The sequence below is a fragment of the Pinus tabuliformis genome, chromosome Q (assembly GCF_031772625.1).
Source record: "Pinus tabuliformis cultivar Carrire ecotype Pingquan chromosome Q, CPIR1, whole genome shotgun sequence".
In the NCBI taxonomy this organism is placed as follows: Eukaryota; Viridiplantae; Streptophyta; class Pinopsida; order Pinales; family Pinaceae; genus Pinus; species Pinus tabuliformis.
This window is the reverse complement of record NC_142296.1, coordinates 110,553,822-110,571,669: the sequence shown is the minus strand read 5'-3', so window position 1 is coordinate 110,571,669 and position 17,848 is coordinate 110,553,822. Positions and strand designations below refer to the sequence as shown.

At 41.0% G+C, this 17,848-nt stretch overlaps 1 pseudogene across 1 annotated transcript in view; it reads left to right on the top strand.

Annotated features, from left to right (window-relative positions):
• Positions 1 to 17,848, top strand: part of LOC149218475 (uncharacterized) — a 374,924-nt pseudogene that overhangs the window by 134,294 nt on the left and 222,782 nt on the right. Inside the window, exon 4 of the transcript XR_016249178.1 lies at positions 15,711 to 15,853. The product of XR_016249178.1 is annotated as an uncharacterized LOC149218475 (transcript). The remainder of the gene's footprint in view (positions 1 to 15,710; positions 15,854 to 17,848) is intronic.

Below are 17,848 nucleotides of genomic sequence, written 5' to 3'. Positions count from 1 at the left end.
ATTCGCTCGTTCTCAGCTATCAAGAAGCAAACACTCGAGCTAGTGGCTTCGGCATATGCTCTGGTAGCATCGGCCAATGCTGCTGGATGCTTGCACACGTCAAACACGATCACTCATTCTTCAAACTGCGTAGGAGATGTGTTGTCATCCGGAGTAGACACTCTGCGTGATTGCACAACTCTATGCTGCGACTCGTCGAATGATATGTTGTGCATCTCTCCTTCCGGATTGTCTCCAAGGATCTCAATATCTCCTTGGTCGCTTGGGACTTGCTCTACTTCCGAATCCGGTGAAGTTGGTGGGTCGACCTCTTGATGGTAAGGCATGAGGTCGATGTCTTTCTCTAACTCTTGCTGCTCCATATCCATATCCATCTGCTCAAGTGCTTGTTCAATCTCTTGAGTGAAGTCCTGCTCCTGCGACTGCTCACCCTGTCTGCTTGGTGCAACTGTTTTGATGAGTCTACTACTTGTACGGGCGCAGTTTCATCTGTTTGTACATGTTGCGCCCCTTGTTGTACCTGTTCTTGCTGCGCTTCCTTCTCCTATCTGCGCAACTCTTGTTCCTTCCGGAGTTGCTCCTTCAACTCATGCAACTCCTTCACTGTTTCCTCCATCCTCTATTTTTCTCTTTGCCTTTGTGCGGTCCTCCTATTGCGTTGTTGCCTCTTCACCTCTATTGCCAAAGCTACTTTCTGTACAAGTGGGTTTGCTTTGAACTTGCAACTTTGTTCTGCCTCTGCGTTGTCGACAATCTTCCTCTTGCCTTTGTCGTGCACCGGTATGTTTACCTCTGCTGCTGCTGCTGTTAGTGCTCTCCTGGATGCTGCTTCACGCTGCTTTGCTAACCATTCCATAGCGATGCCGACCGGTTCATTGGGCTTGGAGAAGCTGTAACAATATCTCCATGGGTCTTCCTCCGCCCAATGACATGCCCCATGGATCCAATGAAACTGTACTCTTGCGCAGTGATCTTTCACAATACAATGCGGGTCATACAAATTGAAGCTTTAGACGTCGAAAGGATATTTCTTGATCTCTTCTGTTTCGACATCCACATGCTTGAGGTTTCGTATCTCGTACAACTTGATCCGCAACGGAAGAGTGGGCCAAGGTGCCTTCTTCTTCCGGTGCAGCCTAGCTGACAGTCCTGCCAAGATGTGGTATGATACTTCTTGCATGACGAGCTTGTCCATGGCAAACTTCGGCAAAACATGCAGAGGCTTCTCCGCGCTGTACATCCGTATGAAGGTGCCGGACGGTGAGGCATACCAATCCGCTATGTCGATTAGTGCCTCCATTGCTGCCTTCGACATGCAAGGTGGATCTTGTTCAAATATCATCTTGTACACCGGGGTGACAAAATGATCTGACAGCTGTGTGATAACTCTTTTGAAGCTGCATTCGGAAAGTTGTTTACAATAAGTGTTCACAGAGGTTTCCGCCAATGTCCATGCCCACTTCATGCCCGGTAACTGTTGATGGGCACAAATTGCATCCAAGATGTAAGCGAACATGTAGATTTCTGCTTGCTGACCTTTGGGTGGCTGTCGAGCTCCTGTGACTTGTTCCTTCAGCCTGTGAGCCAACATGTCAGACCAGTTGCATGCTTTGCCTTCACTGGCCAGTTGGTCCAACGCGATCACCCAACTCTGCGGGAAGGTCTCCGTGCTCTCTTGGCCATACAAGCGACATGCAAAGATGACCAAGTATTGATATGCCTTCCGTAGTATCTTTGTCTTGTAAATCTAGTTAGGTGTCATCCTGAATTTGGCTAGCTCCTTTACCCAGTTCTTCAAGATATCCCTGGAGTTGGCATTGCTGTTGGGTATGCTGAAGGGTGTCTCCATGGTGATCACTGGCTTCGACAAATGGTACATCTGCTGATAATCCTGTGCCCTGAAGGTAGCAATCTCCGTCCTGCTGACACTGCTCAATGTCATCATCTCGAGATCAGTGTGCGAGACGATCCAATGTATCATGTCTGTGCATGGGAATGCGAGATACCTGCATGCAATCTGGTACAAGCCGGACTTGTGAATGTTCACATAGACTTGGCAGTCTTCGAGATCTTCCCCAAATGTGCTTGAGAATGCATCATTGACCTCTTTCCATTTCAGCGTGATGTCTTTGTCTACGATAAGCTTGGTGTCTTCATAGATTGGCAAACTCGCAGAAACTCGCTCAACTGCAGCTCCAGTTGCGCTTCCGTCTGTGCCCTTTGACCCTGCTCTCTTGGAGGCCATTGATCCTGAACTGCTAAGAGACGGACAAACACCTGTTGTATCTGCAGACATGGCGACATGCATGGCAAGGAATCTGTCAGTTAAGACCAAAGCAAACTTGAGGGATGACATGCAACATACTTGGGGACTGACTGGCAAGCATTGCGCAATTTTCACTAGGAGGCTAGGAGACTGACTGTCGGAACTGCGCAAAAGGCAGTCCGGACTGTTGGGAGGCTGGTTCACTGTTGGAATTGCGTAATGCGCAATCCAGACTGGCCTGTTGGGTGCTGAGATTGCGCAATGCGCAATTTCAACTGGCAAGTGATGCAGGCCCAAGGACTGCATTACACAATTTTCTGGGCCAGCAGTCATTGCCTCTCAGAATTGCGCAAGGCAAGACTGGAGGGCAGTCACTGGCCAGAATTGCGCATTTTCTGGGAGGAAGGTAGAGCCTTCCTTCTCAGAATTGCGCAATGTTGTCCGGGTGAGGCAGAGTCCGGGCCAAGGTTGCCTAGACCCACTGACGGGCAACTGAAAGCAAATGAAGATGTGAATGCATGGCGATACTGAGTGTAAGTAGGAGTGAATGATCATGCATGCAAATAGTGAATGCAAGATTTAGAAAACGGAACAACATGCATGTGTGTGAAACGAGTCGCTGAATCGACGATCGTTTGTGCATGAGATGCAAACGAAAACTGAAACGGTGGTTGTACAGGCTAACATGCATGCAAACGACAACAAGCATTCACAGAAATCAAGCAGACAACACTCACACAAGCCAAAACACAAAAAGCGACAGAAATGCTGCAAAAGACAAGTTAAGTAGACTTACCCGGAAATCGCTGAGCTGGATGTGTCAAAGACTCCTAGATGTGCTGTGGGATATCAAAGCTCCAAGATCGATGTGAAGAATGAGCTTTGAAGCGTTGAATAAATAAGTTTGAGGCTCATGATGCGCATGCCACACATCTAGGAAAAAGCGACACTTGGAGGAAACTTTCAAAAACGATGTTTGCATGTAACCTCAAGTTGCTAAAAATAGCTCCCTAAAATCTAGTGATGCTTTTTGCATGTTGCTTTTTGCTATTTTGGGAAAAAGCAACCCATGGATGCAAGTCAGGTTTTCTCGGTCCCCGGTGGAATCGGTTATCCTGAAGGCACATGCAACAACTTGCTTAACTGAGGGAGATTTTTGCGCAATTTCTGGGAGGAAACTGGGCTGACTGTCCAGAGGGATTACGCAATTTCTGGGAGGAGAAGTTGACTGCTGCCCAAAATTGCGCAATTTCTGGGCTGAGCTGCACTGTTGGGCCAGATTGCGCAGTTTTCACTGGGAAGACTGTTTGACAGGATTGCGCAGTTTTTGGGCCCAGCAGGCTGCCAGTCAGATTTGCGCAATTTCTAGAGGGAAGGCTGGTTCCCCTCCAGAATTGCGCAATTTCTTGAGGGAGCTGCTCAGCCAGCAGCTAGCCCAAGTTCAAGATGGCAACCTGTGAGGAGAGTGAAGCAAGCTATCATGCACAGGCTGGCAAGCTGCTGAAAAACCAATGAAGCTCATGTACTTGACAATGCAAGACATGCTACTGAGGATGGTTGGTAGGGAGGCTCCAAAACGAAGCTAAGGCAAAATTTTGGAGGGTGGTTGTAGCTGCTACAACAGTCAATAAATCCAAATCAAGATCTTCATCAGAATCAAACTCTGCTCGATGACTCTCCACTACCCAATCTGATGTTGGATCAATATCTTCCAACACAATGGGATTTGAATCAGCGCTTTTGTTCAACAATTGGTTGCATTTGAGCCAAAGGTTGTATTGGACATAAACTAGATCATTTAAGAATTTTTGATCCAAACGGTTTCTCTTCTTCGTGTGAATCCTCTCAAAGACAAACCATTTGTGCTCACACCCAGTAGCACTGCAAGTTAGACTCAAAATACGAATTGCAAACCTCTGCAATTGAGGACAATGGCTACTAAAAGCCTCCCACCATTCTGCTGCAAAAAACATAGTAGTGTAATGAGTTAGCTCAACAAATTATATCCAACTTTCAAATTATAAACAATTTAAAAAAATAATACTTTGAAAATTGAAATTTTTGTTTACCTGGCTCATCTGCTTTCCTTTCTATCTTTGCTAGGTTCTTGCCAAAGGTACCTGCGGCTTTGCTGAAACAAGTGACTTGTCGGTGTATCTCCAACTGATCACTCTCCAATGGGATCATGCGATCAATGCAGTCAATCAATCCATATCTAACCTCCCCACCTAAAGCTCTTGCCTCCAGAGCTTTATAATGATATTGTGGGTTCAAAAAATACCCAGCTGCATGTATAGGGCGATGGAGTTGATTGTTCCATCTTTCATCAATGATTGCCCAATGAGCCCATACTTAGCCACTCTATCCTTGTATGCCCTCTTTATTTGCTCCTTTGCTTGATCCATAGCCTCATAAATGAAGCCATAGCCAATTTTTCCCCATCCACCAGCCGCAACACTTTAACCAGTGGCTTGACAACCTTCACAATCTCTGCTGCTGTTTTCCAAAATATTTTTTCATTAACTTATTTTTTCAAATCTTTGCCATCATGTTTGTTCGATCACTAGTTTTGATTCCAATCATCACTGGAAAACATCTTTTGCAAGTTTCTATGTTGGGAAAACATAGATTACAATGTCAAAAAATGAGTTGCAAATCTAGTGATGGCAGGCCTAATAATATCTTTGCCCCCTGCGTGTCTCCTCATTTGGCTCAAAATCCATGAATGATTGTAGATAATTATTTTATGCTTTTGGCATGATCTACAATGTTCTTGAGTCTTGACCCAATCTAATTTGCCAATATCCTCAAGCATGAGGTCTATGCAATGTGCAGCACATGGGGTCCAAAAGATGGTTTTGTGTTTTTCCTCTAACAGTTTACCAGCAAGAACATAGTTAGAGGCATTATCTGTGATGACTTGAACAACATTAGCCACCCCCACCTCCTCAACAACCTCATCCAATCGCTGAAACAACAATTGTCCATCTTTCACCCTATCAGATGCATCAACTGATTTTAGAAACATGGTTCCCTGTGGGCAAAAGATAAGAAATTTTATGATGGTACGGTTCCTTTGATCAGTGCATCCATCTGACATGATGGTACATCCTGTTTTTGCCCATGAGTTTTTGAAATCTTTCAAATACTCATTAATGGAGGAAATTTCTTTCTGCAAACAAGGCCCCCTTAACTCATGCATAGTAGGGCCTTTGAAGCCCTTTCCAGCAACAAATATGGCATCAAACATAGGCTCATAATATGGTGAATAGGAAGCATTGAAGGGGATATCAACATCATACCACCATCTAGATATGTAATCACAAGTAGTCTCTCTCAATTCTTTCTTCCAATGGTCATCTAAAGTGGGCTGCAAAGTTCTACTCGCTTGAGGACCATGTGGATCTGATGGAGAGGAGGGTGTGACAGTGAAATAATTTTTGATATTCATATCACCCTTCTTTTTCATTTTACCCTTACCCTTTTTTTCTCGCACGGACTCCAAAGAGGGAGGAACATAGCGGAAGGGGTTGGATGCATCAATACAAGGGATATAAGAAGAGCCCTCAAAATCAAAATAGGGGTTGGTAGCCATCATTTGTTGTATACTCCTCTTCCTCCCAATTTCAACGTCTATTTCTTTTTGCCTAGCTTTTTCTTCCTGAAACTTCTCAAAGCTATTTAACAACTCCTTCCTAGTCTCCCCAATTTGTGGTGATTCACATGGAGTAATTTGGCCTCTAATACCTGCTAAGTGTTGTTTCAACCTATGAATGGCCACATGACCCTCCTTAATTTTTCTATGGCAAAACTTGCAATGCATTTGATTATCGACCATTTCAGCGTATGCACAAGCAAAATCTTTCACTCTAGGAGCCATTTTTTGACTTGGAAATGAAAGGAAAAAATATGAAAATGAAAACGAAAAAAATAGCATTGCTTCAATGTTCATTTCTTTTACAAAAAACACTCTTTTCAATTTCCAAATTTGCACAAAAAAATAAATAAGCAAAAATAGATTTTAGAAGTGAAAAAAGATACCTCTAGGCACAAACAGCCTCCTCAATGTTGCTCCAACAAATCAACTCCTCAATGCTGCTCCAATGGCTGCCCAAGAAGCTCCTCACTGTTGCTCCAATGCTTGCCCAAGACTCCTCACTGCTGCTCCAAAAAAAATCCCCACAACTCTTCACAAACTCCTCACAAATTCTCACACATTCAATGAGATAGTTGTGAGGAAATGAGAGGGGTTGGGTAGCTTTTATAGGGTTTGGGAGAGGTAAATGGACCTCAAAATAACCCTAAGCCAAATTAGAATTGGCTGTGGGGTCCTTTTCCCCCACAAAAAAATCCGCAGGCCGCTTTTCAGCCACGGTGACCGAGCTGACTGAGTTAACTCGGGGTCGGCCGAGTTGGTCGGGTTGTTACCGAGCTGGCTGAGTCTATCACCGACTCAGCTGGGTTGTGGCTGGCTCGGTAACAACCTGGCCAGCCGAACCATTTCGGCCACTGAGCCGACCCGACCAGGCACTGGCTCAGTCTGGCTCCGCTGTTTCGGTTTTGAGCCAACTGTTTTGTAAAACACTGATCGAGTCTCAACATCCTAGGTCTGTTACATAGCTTTATGCATCATGCTAGTGACATTTTTACAATATCCATGTAGGGCTGTGGAATCTGATGACAATATAGAAAAAGATGAGAAGAAGAAGATAAAGTTTAAAAAACTCTTATGATATATGAACTCTGATGGTACATGAAGCCCTTGACATATCTTCGGGCACAGAGTCGTAATTTTTTTTTAAGGTGCAACTTTAATGGCCAACAGGTCCCGTTGATAAAAATGGTCTTGTGTATTGATTCCTCCACTTTTTCCACTCTGAAAGCATTGAGATGAATGACAAACAATATAATGATCCAATATGGATCCCTCTAGGCATCTAGGGCTAGGATTACATTTTTGGCTTTTCTTGAAATTGTGCTAAATAACAATTTTCCTTGATGTATTATTTTCGTCTTAGTTGGGATTGCATTTAATAATTTGAAAAAGGAAAAATCTAACATTGATTGCATGGTGAAACCCTATAATTAGCATTTAGATCATCTATTTCGTTGTTGTTTTGTGCATGTTTTAGCCATAAAAACTCACTTCCGTACTCTAAACCTTGCATGCATAAGTGATAGTCTTGTCACTTTATTGATTTATGATTAAAAGGCTATTTCTTCTAGATGTTATATGACATTACATGCCATATCATTGTACATCTCTCAAACCCTAACTTATAACAACTCGCTAATCTAATAGGTCCAAGGAAAGGGTACTTGAACCATGCTAAAGACAATCTTAGTGTTCTAGACTCCAATAATAATTTTTTCCCAGTTATTAGACATTGCATCACCTTAAATCCTTATTGTTGAATATCATTAGGCGATCCTTATAGGGAAGTCTCCCTTGTGGTATTTAATTCACCTCTAGATTGTTGGAGCAAGACCATTGAGGTAACAATGGTGGCTGATCTCTTGTTGCCATAAGGTCTAGATTTGCCTAGTGGGGATTTGCACTAGGCCTGCTAGATTTTGTGTTAACAAGGCTTTTAGCTTAAGTGAGAAATAAAGCATTGGATTCCACATATAAATAGAGGAACCACTCCCTCATTTTTGTCATTAATACTTGTGGAGGTTTGTTACTATTTGTCTACTTCTACACTTACGTAATCTGCTATGGATGAATGATATGATCTGTAGATGCTTTTTCAAATTTTGAAGGTTGATCCATGGCTAGTGTCTCATTGCTGAACATTGGTTTACCATGTGTTCTTTATAAATCTTAGTGGGTTTCTTTATTGAATATATGAAGTGTTAGTGTGGTTATCAAGTGGCGAAAGTACATTTTTTCCTTGTATTTTTCTTATATTGACCTTGTCTTAAAATCCATAGGAATGATTCTAGTAGAGGATCCTCCCTTGAAATAATTCTTTTAGGGTTTGATGAAGGATATAGGAAGGTAATCTAGGGTTTGTAGTGAACTACCCTAGGGTTTATCCAAAGTCCATTTTTCATTTTCTTTCAAGAAAGTTCATGGTTATACTCCATAAGCCCCAAAACTATAGTAGGATCTAGTTTTAACTGTCATTAGTAAATTTCTAAGAAAATTTTTAGGGTTAGATGAGGGTTTATCTGCAAATATTTTTGAATTTTTAGGCATAAATAGGCTAGACATCTAGTGTTAGTTAGCATTTAATTATCAAAAATATATTTTGTTGTCATTTATTGCATTGCTAATTGAATTTTTGGCCCTCTAGAGCTTGATGTCTCGCATGGTTAGGGTTGTTATGTGCCCTTTATGTTTCAGAAAATGTTTTTTTGTAAAACCCTAGTTCAACTTGCATTTTCAGCCCTAGTTTATTGTATGCTTGTATAGAGCGCCGAATTATTTCTGCTATTCTAACTTGATATATTGCTAAAGATTGTCATCTTTCACACAAGTTTTACACATCCATAGCTTCTCTTTAATTTATAATGTTTCGGTTACTCACTTGGCCTACCTTCACTTTACAAATGCCACAAGTTATCTTGGATACTTCGCTCACATAATTTTGGAAATTGCGTTGATTAAACCACATTGTTTCATTTGGAATAATTAATTTAGTGGTGGTATGTTTGAGTAACTAACATAGTATGCTGTGTTACCGCTCAAACTAGCAGGGGTCCTAGGAGGGAATCCTAAAGGGACAATTGCTAGGTCAAGGGCAACAATGGAGCAATAGCCCACTGTCACCTCAATTAAAGCTCCCTACTCTTTACGGACTTTCACCAATGGGAGGAGACTTGGTATGATAAGGATCACAAAGATGAATAGATCAAAGATAGGATGAAGGGTGATCCTAGAAGCCTATTCACAAGAGAGGCTCAAGATTGTGGCTTGCTTGTCTTGGAAGACAAGATGGAAGGCTCTCTAGGAAGGGCTTGGGGAGAATTTCAAGGGTTAGGTTTTGAGTATGTGTCTTATAAAGGAGATCCCTAAGCCCTAGAATTCTTGTGGAAACTTGGGTTCTAGGTGATCTTTGAAGAATTAACCTTGATAATGCATGGGACCACACAGGACCAAGTGGACTCGAGGTTAGGTCAAGAGGATAGGATTTACCAACCAATGATATTCTTGACCTAATTAGGGAGGTGAAGGGGATCAAGGAATGAATTTTCAATGAAAGACAATAAAAGGATCCCAGTGAGGTTTCTAGCCTAAGGGAAACCAAGGGCAAGAATTGATCTTCGAGCTAGGGCTTGCGATATCTCAAGATCCCACAACCAAAATCTCATGAAATTTTGGAGGGCTTCTTGGGGACACACCAACGCAGTTGTGGACCAAAAATCGAACTATTTGGATGACTAGATTGTGAGATAATTGATGCCCTAGGTGGGCTATGCAGGCTAGGCCTAGAAAAGGAGGTGAAGGTTCATGGAAGATTTAGAGTTTGGATTGATTCCACTTGTCAAGGAGGCCTAAAAGACAACTCTGTTGGGCATTAGGGCTTAATGGAAGTCGCTTCAAGGTCATTTATACTTCGTTCAACAATATTTGGTGACTTTTCAAGACAAGGATGTCTCTAGGAACATTCGTTCATTCAAACATGACCCAATCATGATACAACACTATTTAGAGATATAATTTCCACAATTTTGTTCCAAGAAAAATAATAAATTAACCCTAGAATAGAGAAAATCCCAATATCATGAATGCAACAAAATAAAGAATCAAAATAACATTAACATAGTACTTACATGTAAGAAGAATATATCCAATCACTAGGATATGCCAATCATAGAAGCTCCAAGACAAATAAGAATATCCAAATATCGAAATTCATCCATTCTCCCAAAAAGTCTCGTACTCAAAAGATAGCGAAATTCTCACAAGAAGATATGTTAAAATTGGCAACTAGGGCCAAACTCCATGTGGGTCTACTTATTTATGGCAGATGATATTTTTCTTGGATTCCTCTTGTCGAGAGGTGTAGGATTGATCTAAAGATCATCCAATTCCGACATGTATTCATGGAGATATGAATTTATTTGTGTTATGGGACAATTCGTCAAGGTCGGCCAGAAACCAAATTACCCCCACTTGTCCTCCACGTTTTAGTATAAATAGAGGTGGCCTTCAAGTCACTTTCACACACACTCTTGTGATCTCTCTTCATTTTGTTTTGGGTTTGATGAAGAAGAGATCTAGAGGGAGTGCTCTAGGATATATGCTGGCCTAATGATGCCCTAATCCGCGGTAAGGGGAAGAAGCCTAATGATGCCCTAATTCTGCGATGAAGTGCCCTAGACGTGGAAGAAAAAGGGTCTTCTTGAAGATCCCACGCTGCCCTAATTTTCAGTTAATGAAGCAAATCCTTAACGCAGTCTTGGAGGAGCCTTGCAAGTAGTCATGGAAGAATTTAGTGTGCTGTCATGGAAGGATGCCCTGGAATCTAATACGCTGCCATAGAGGATGCCCTAAACTCTACACAGTCATAGAAGAAGCCCTAACACAGTCAGGGAAGAAGGCTTCCATATCACAGCAAGCAAGTGACCTAAACGCAGGTCTAACACTGCTGTTATTAAGTAACCTAAACACTGTCATAACTGTAGAGAAAGAAGTTACCTAGAACATAGTCAATGAGGGTTTCATAGGCAGCAAAATGAAGCATGTATTCATTGTAAAGAAGGGGCCTTGAGAAGCCCTATCTGCAGTCTAATCAAGTGTCAGAAGCTGGTGCCCTAGATGAAGTCAAGGAAGAGATGTATACACAGTCCATGGAGGGATCTAAGCCGCAGTCCTCAAGGACTATCAAGGAGCCTTAACACAACCTTCTAATCTGCTGTTAAATGATGCCCTAATCCGCATTTAGTAAAGATCCTAATCCGCTGTTATACATGGTTCAGACAAAGCCCTAAATACTGTTGATGAAGGTCCTTATACTCAGCCTGAAGTAGCTACTATCTGCTGTCCTAAAGAAGCACTGATTGACAGCTATGCTCACAGCAAAGGTGGCTGTAAGCATTAAGATACATGCTTGCTGTAGGTAACTATGTGATGAAGGGAGCTGGTATAATCATGCCCTAAGGTTTGATAAGCCACAACTTTACTGTAAAGGAAAGGGTTGAAGTCTGCTCCTTGGTGTTAATGATTTTACTTCAGAATTGATATGTGCTAGGCCATAGGCCATAGCATCATAGCAAGGGTTTATGAAGAGCCAATCCATTGAGATTAGTGCACTCATCAGATCAGCTTCATAGCACAGTGAAGGGCAGCGTAGTGGATTAGTGCAGCATGATGAGATGCAACATAGTGGATTAGTGCAACATGATGAGATGCAACATGGTGATAGATGCACCATGATGAATGCAGCATGGTGATGGGTGCAGCATGGTGATGAAATCACCTTGAAAGAATGTTTGCCTTCACCCGAGTTTGGAACTGCAGTCCATGTCCTCAGATCTGCAACCTCTTTATGTCATCTTCATGGTGAAGATCTCTGCTCCTATTTTGACTAGTCAAAGTGTTGACTTTTGATGTATATGTACCAATGTTGTTAAAAGCGCGAGCGGGATTAAATCGGTGCTGGGAATGAAGCGGAAAAAATCGGAAAAAGCGGGAAAAAAGCGGAAAAAAGCGGGAAAAAAGCGTTTGGTACAAAAATATTCATTTTTTTTCAATTTTTTTAATATCTAAACCATCTACAACATAAAATAAATACATTGACACAAATATGATAAGAAAACTAATGTATAAGATGTTTAATATCATTTCTAGCGCTAAAATCACACATAACATTGAATCATGTCCTGAATAGTAAGTCCTGACTCCTGAGTCCCAGCTCAGCCTCAAAATATCAACAAAAAATATGATAATGTATCTCATCATGTCATAATGTCATATACAATAAAATGAGGTCTAATCCTATTGATTTCCTCTGCCCCTCTTGCGAGAAAATGCCACACCTTTCCCTTTCCCTCTAGATGTAGATGCTGGTGCTTGTGCTGGTGGAGATGGCAGTGGAGTCTGATGTGCTCTAGAAGCTGAAGAACTAGAAGTAGGAGCTATAGGAGGTAGACCACGTCCTCTACTGGTGGCAGGGGTAGCTCGAGCAGGTGGTGTCACCTGGAAACATTACAATCTCCCAATCCTGAAATCCTGAAAAACTGATAAGTCTGCTGGATTTTAAATGAAATCTAAAATTCTATTTTCTCCATATGAAATCCAATGAGGCTGAAACCACTCTCAAACATCCTGAGTCATTTCATGGTAATGTTAAAAATTTAAGTAAAAGTGACATTCTCCTTAATCTTCATTTTCATCCGACATTCTCCTTAATCTTCATTTTCATCCTTTTACTTTAAGAATTTAACATTACCATGAATTGCATATCCATACTAGGGCCTAGACTTGATCATTAAGCTGCCCCACTCAAAAATTATTTGTTTCTTTCAAAAAAAATTGCATGAAAAAACCCAAATGACCAAATGAAAAACCAAAAAAAAAATTATAAAATCGTGCTGCCCTGACACCCCAAGCTTTTTTCCGAAAAAAGCGCGATTTTTTCGAAAAAAGCGTGCTTTTTTCGAAAAAATCGGCAAAAAATTTTTAGCCGCTTTTCTTTTTTCGAAAAAATCGGCAAAAAATTTTTAGCCGCTTTTTTCCCATAAAACGCGCGATTAAATCGTCTAAGGGAAAAAAGCGCGATTTAATCGTGCTTTTCACAACACTGATATGTACTATCTCTCTCTCTCTCTCTACTGAACTATTGAAGAATATAAGAAGAATTGATCAAGGGTTTCCCCACATTGGGGTTTGTCCCTGGCTGGCGCCATATCTTATGTCCTCTTGTCTTGGCTTGTCTTCTGTGATTTATGTTTATGTTCTATCTGCATTTTACTATCATGCTAAATGTGATTGCTAATCTGGACTTGATATTAAGCTAATATGGAAAATTGAAATAAATTTGCTCTCAGCATAGAACATACCTAAAAATTAAAATTAATAAGATATGATCCAATCCAAGTGATGATGCTAAAATGAATTCACATCACTTGTATTTATACACTTCTAATGAGTTTGATTTAGCTAATTAGGCCTACATTAGCCCCTACAATAAAATAATGTGCAAAATAACTAACTTTTGGTGACAAGCCCACCAAACTAGCTCATAAACAAAAGAATAAGCCTCTCAAGAGGTTGAATAATGACTAGTACATGTCGTTGGGCCCTGGAGGAAGCCTAATAGAGTCCATATGTGCCATAATGTGTAGTTGAACTCCCAAAAGCAGTGGACAAGGGGTTGGCCCCTTGTAATAACTTGTGGTGCTCCAAATGACATGTGGGGGCACACAAGTGCCCTCATGGGTCTACAAACAAATTGGAGATGCTTGTAGATTTCTTGGAAGGACTAGGATGATGGTGTAGGTGATGCCACATCGTTGTGCAAGTCCTGGGTCATCTGTCAAGTGTATGTGCAACTTTGGGGCCAGTGGGGCATGATGGATCAAGTGCATCTTCCTTGTCTAATAAGTGAACCACGAACAATATTTGAATGACTATGGGGATCCATGGAGTGTTGTATGCTGTTGTGGAGGCCCATGGCTCTCTACACACACCCTACATGTGCCATTGTAGCCATCTGGGGTCAGGACCCCGTATAGGGAGACCAAACCCAAATGGAAACCACTTGCAATCTTGCATAAGATCCAATGTGTCCCAGTGCCTTCCAGCACACTAAGTCATTAAAGAAATCAAGTAAAAGAGTTTTTAAACCATGGATAACAAATGAGCGCTTCATAATGGAATTCCCTTCCATAATGGGCTTTGGCATGTGCTAATGTCTCCCAACTCCAAATAGGGTTAACCATGCATCCTATTAGGCGGTTTCTACCTCTAAAGGGGGTAGTATGTCTGTTGTACATCCTTCAAATGGTGTTATGTGACATAATGATGGAATGGAGTAGGGAATGAAAGGGGGCAACTTGGATCACATGCCATGGTACAAGGGTAGCTAATAAAAGGGAAGCCCACACTTGGGTAAATAATGTGTAGGAGGGAGCAATCGTGGTGCATGAGTTAACCCGGCCTTGATTTTTCCACCCTTCTTCATATGCCTTTTTCCTTTTATGATTTTCTTTGGTTAATAGCTCGGGGCTCTAGGTAATGAGAGTATGATGCGTAAAGTATAGTAGTGGATGTCCCCTTATAAGGTGGGGCAGTCTATTCCCCACCGGGGATTGGGACAATCATGGTTTCCTGATTGATAAAGGAGGCTCATCAAGGGCCATGTAGGAACCAAGGTGATGGCCATGGAATGGGGTAGAGCTCATGTTATGGCTTTTTCTTTTTCATTTCGCTGCATCAACCTTCAGGGATCATTCCAAGCCCAACCCAAGATGTGGGGCAAGGGGAGGGGGTGGCTGACCCATGTGGACCTAGTGGAGGAATGTGGACCCAGGTCGGAGGAGAGATGATTGGGGTGTAATGAGCGGAAGGGGAGTAATATATGTGAATTGGGGAGCGGGACTACGCAACGAAAATTAGGATTTCCCATGTAGTACCATCCCTAAAACCAATAGGTCAGTAAAAGAGATCCCACAGGACTAGGGTGCAAGGTTAACATCTCAAAAGAGACTTAGGGGACAAGAGCACAAATCTAGACCACTCTTTCTGCTGAATCCCCCCATTAATCTATGCCCAAAGTTTCCATGATAAATAAACTAGAATACTCAATTACCAAATAACAAGGCATACCTTTAGGTTTGGGAGGCCCACCTTCAAAGATACAATTATGACAGATGGGTGAGGGACCACATGGCTGGCTCAGGTAGGAAGAAATGGCACATTGAGCTAGTTGGTGGCTGCAAGGGGCTACTAGTTGCCGGCTGAGGACCATCATGGATAAATTTTTTCTCCTAGGGATATCACCCACAAAATGGTGGATAACAGGTTGTCAACTTGATCCCATCTTGTTATAGGATTCCTTGAAGTTGCTAGAAAAGCTTACCTTTTGTTGGACTGCATTCTTCACTAAAACAAGGGAAGTGATTGCTAACGTGAAAGTGTAACACTTCCATGTTACAATTGTCTATGCCCTTGTGATAGGCTTTGCACAAAGGTGTGAGATTTTGTGGTAACAAGAGAAATACAATCTCTTTAAATGTTAAAAAGTAAACTCTTTTATTTTGTCTTTTGCCTCTTTCCTTTTCGAACACGTTTCTGTCAAATTTGAATGTGGTATGTCTTCTATGCTTAATTTTATAAACTATTTCTCTATTTTGGCTTAACTTGTATTAAATCATACTAAATTGGATTATGTGGTCTTATATTGCATAAGATGGTGCTTTGGATGATTTGCTGACTGCATGTGAAATGACCAAATATATGTAATGGAAACTCAATCAAAGATTCTCTTGGCAGGTACATCTTTATGGGACATGTCTTGGAGGATTTCTAGCCCAACTTTTTACTCAATATCGCCCAAGACGGGTCAAATCTTTGGTGCTCTCCAATACTTTTCTGGAAACTCGTCCTTTTGCAGATGAAATGCCTTGGTCTTCGTTGTAAGTTCTGTTATAAGCAGTTCTTAACTGTACTTGTTAATCATATCAAGATGGAATGTTATCCTGTAGCTTATACCGACCTTTTGTAGCAATTATTTTTTCTTGAAACTATGTTTCTAATAACCTGCCAAATCCATAGTATGAAAACATAGGACTTCACTGACAATGCTGACATGTTTAGCTTTCTATGTCTCTTGTAAACTGCCAAATCCATAGTATATACCATTGTCCTAGCTGCACAAACTAGCAGTTTTGTTGATAATATGAGACCAGAAAATAGTGATTTATTCAGAGGTGTCAGATGGAACAATTTCATCTTTCTTGTACTATCTGACAACTTTTATCAGTGACTGGAAGTAATCTTTTGTTCAATAACAATCTAGTATGGACACATTATTATCAACGGTTTCCTGAACATATTAATTGCACTTGTTTTGATCTCCTACAAGTTTTCTAAGAATGTCTTTTAACATTATGAAGATGCTAGATTTCTGAAAGCATTGTGCTTGTTATTTTGTGCCATATCAGAATTCTATCAATATACATTGCTTATAATTTAAACATATTAAAACTACTGTAATTGTCAATTGCATGACAAGTGTCTATATTTTTTTTTATGTGCATTCCATATGTGAGTGATTATTTCACACACTGGCTTATGCTTATTGTACTTTGATGTGTTTGGGTTATTGGAGTTATCCTAATTTCTAATGAGTTAGTGTAACTCATCAGATAATATTACCTTTTGGAGCTGTGCTTCGTGTGAATATTTGGTGTTCATTGTATGTATGCAGGTTTATCATGCTTTATTGTGTATTATGTTCATTAAATAATCCTTGGCCAATAAATGATTGTGAAAGAAATTCTACATGTACTTTAAAAAATGAATACTTATTCATGAAAAGAGAATTGTCCACTCCATGTTCCTCCAGGTTGAAATCACGATGTCTAGTATAAAGTGTCCGCTGTACAATTCTTGTTTGCTCCTATCGAACAATCTTTCTGATCACATCCTGGACAAGAAGAGGCATTTCCTTATCTAGGACCTTATAAGAAACACTAAGATAATAGGTCCCCACCCACGATAGTCTCACTAGCTGCACTAAATTGATAATGGTTGGGAGGATTCTTTAGGGCTGTCACATTTATTATGTTCCTTGCAAGTTTCCTATTGGGCCTACTTTTAGTGTTTGGAACAGATCTCACATACCTATTTATGGTTGAAGTATGATGGAGAGAGGGGTTTGTTGTTGGTGCCCTATGATGTTTGTATCATGCCCAAGGATGAGGGCAGGCTATCATGTCCCCATTTTATTTTCCTCTATAGTACAGCCAAAGTGGATTTCCAGGGCACAGGATGGCCAGGTTAGAGGAGTAGGATTATGTCATCAAGAATCTCGGGGGAGCTTTGAGGACTTTTCATGGGATTCGATGGTATTCGCTTGGCTTATTCCATCATCTGCACAACTTGCCTTTCGTTTCGTCGCATTCCGACAACTTAGATAAAATGGGGTTATTACTGTTGAAAAGTGTAGCTAGGTTCGATCTTCATAATGACGTGTAATTGTGATTTTATGTAATTGATGTAAAGAAGAAAAATAAAATTATTTTTTTAATACTTGTCTCATGGGTTTCATGAGCAAAGAATTTTATTTTTAGTGATAGCTCTTGTTGACCCTGCCGCCTACACCTACCTAAAAATTAGTGAGAGAAACCTTCAACCTCACAAGGTGTGGTTGGTGGCAGAGAACTTAGAGAAGGGGCTGTCACACTAATCCCGACTCTCTCCGTCTAAGCTATCTCTTAGGTTACCTAGGGGGGTGGTCCCTAATGAAAAGTTAAAGTTAAAAGATGCGAGTTTCTAGGAGAGTGTTACAATGAAATCATATTACTTTTAAGGATTTATGAGCAAATATGATGTGAGCAACTTGAAATAACAATGCTAATGACAAAAACCATCAAACCAGTGCCTTATAAGGAATTTGCTCAACCATT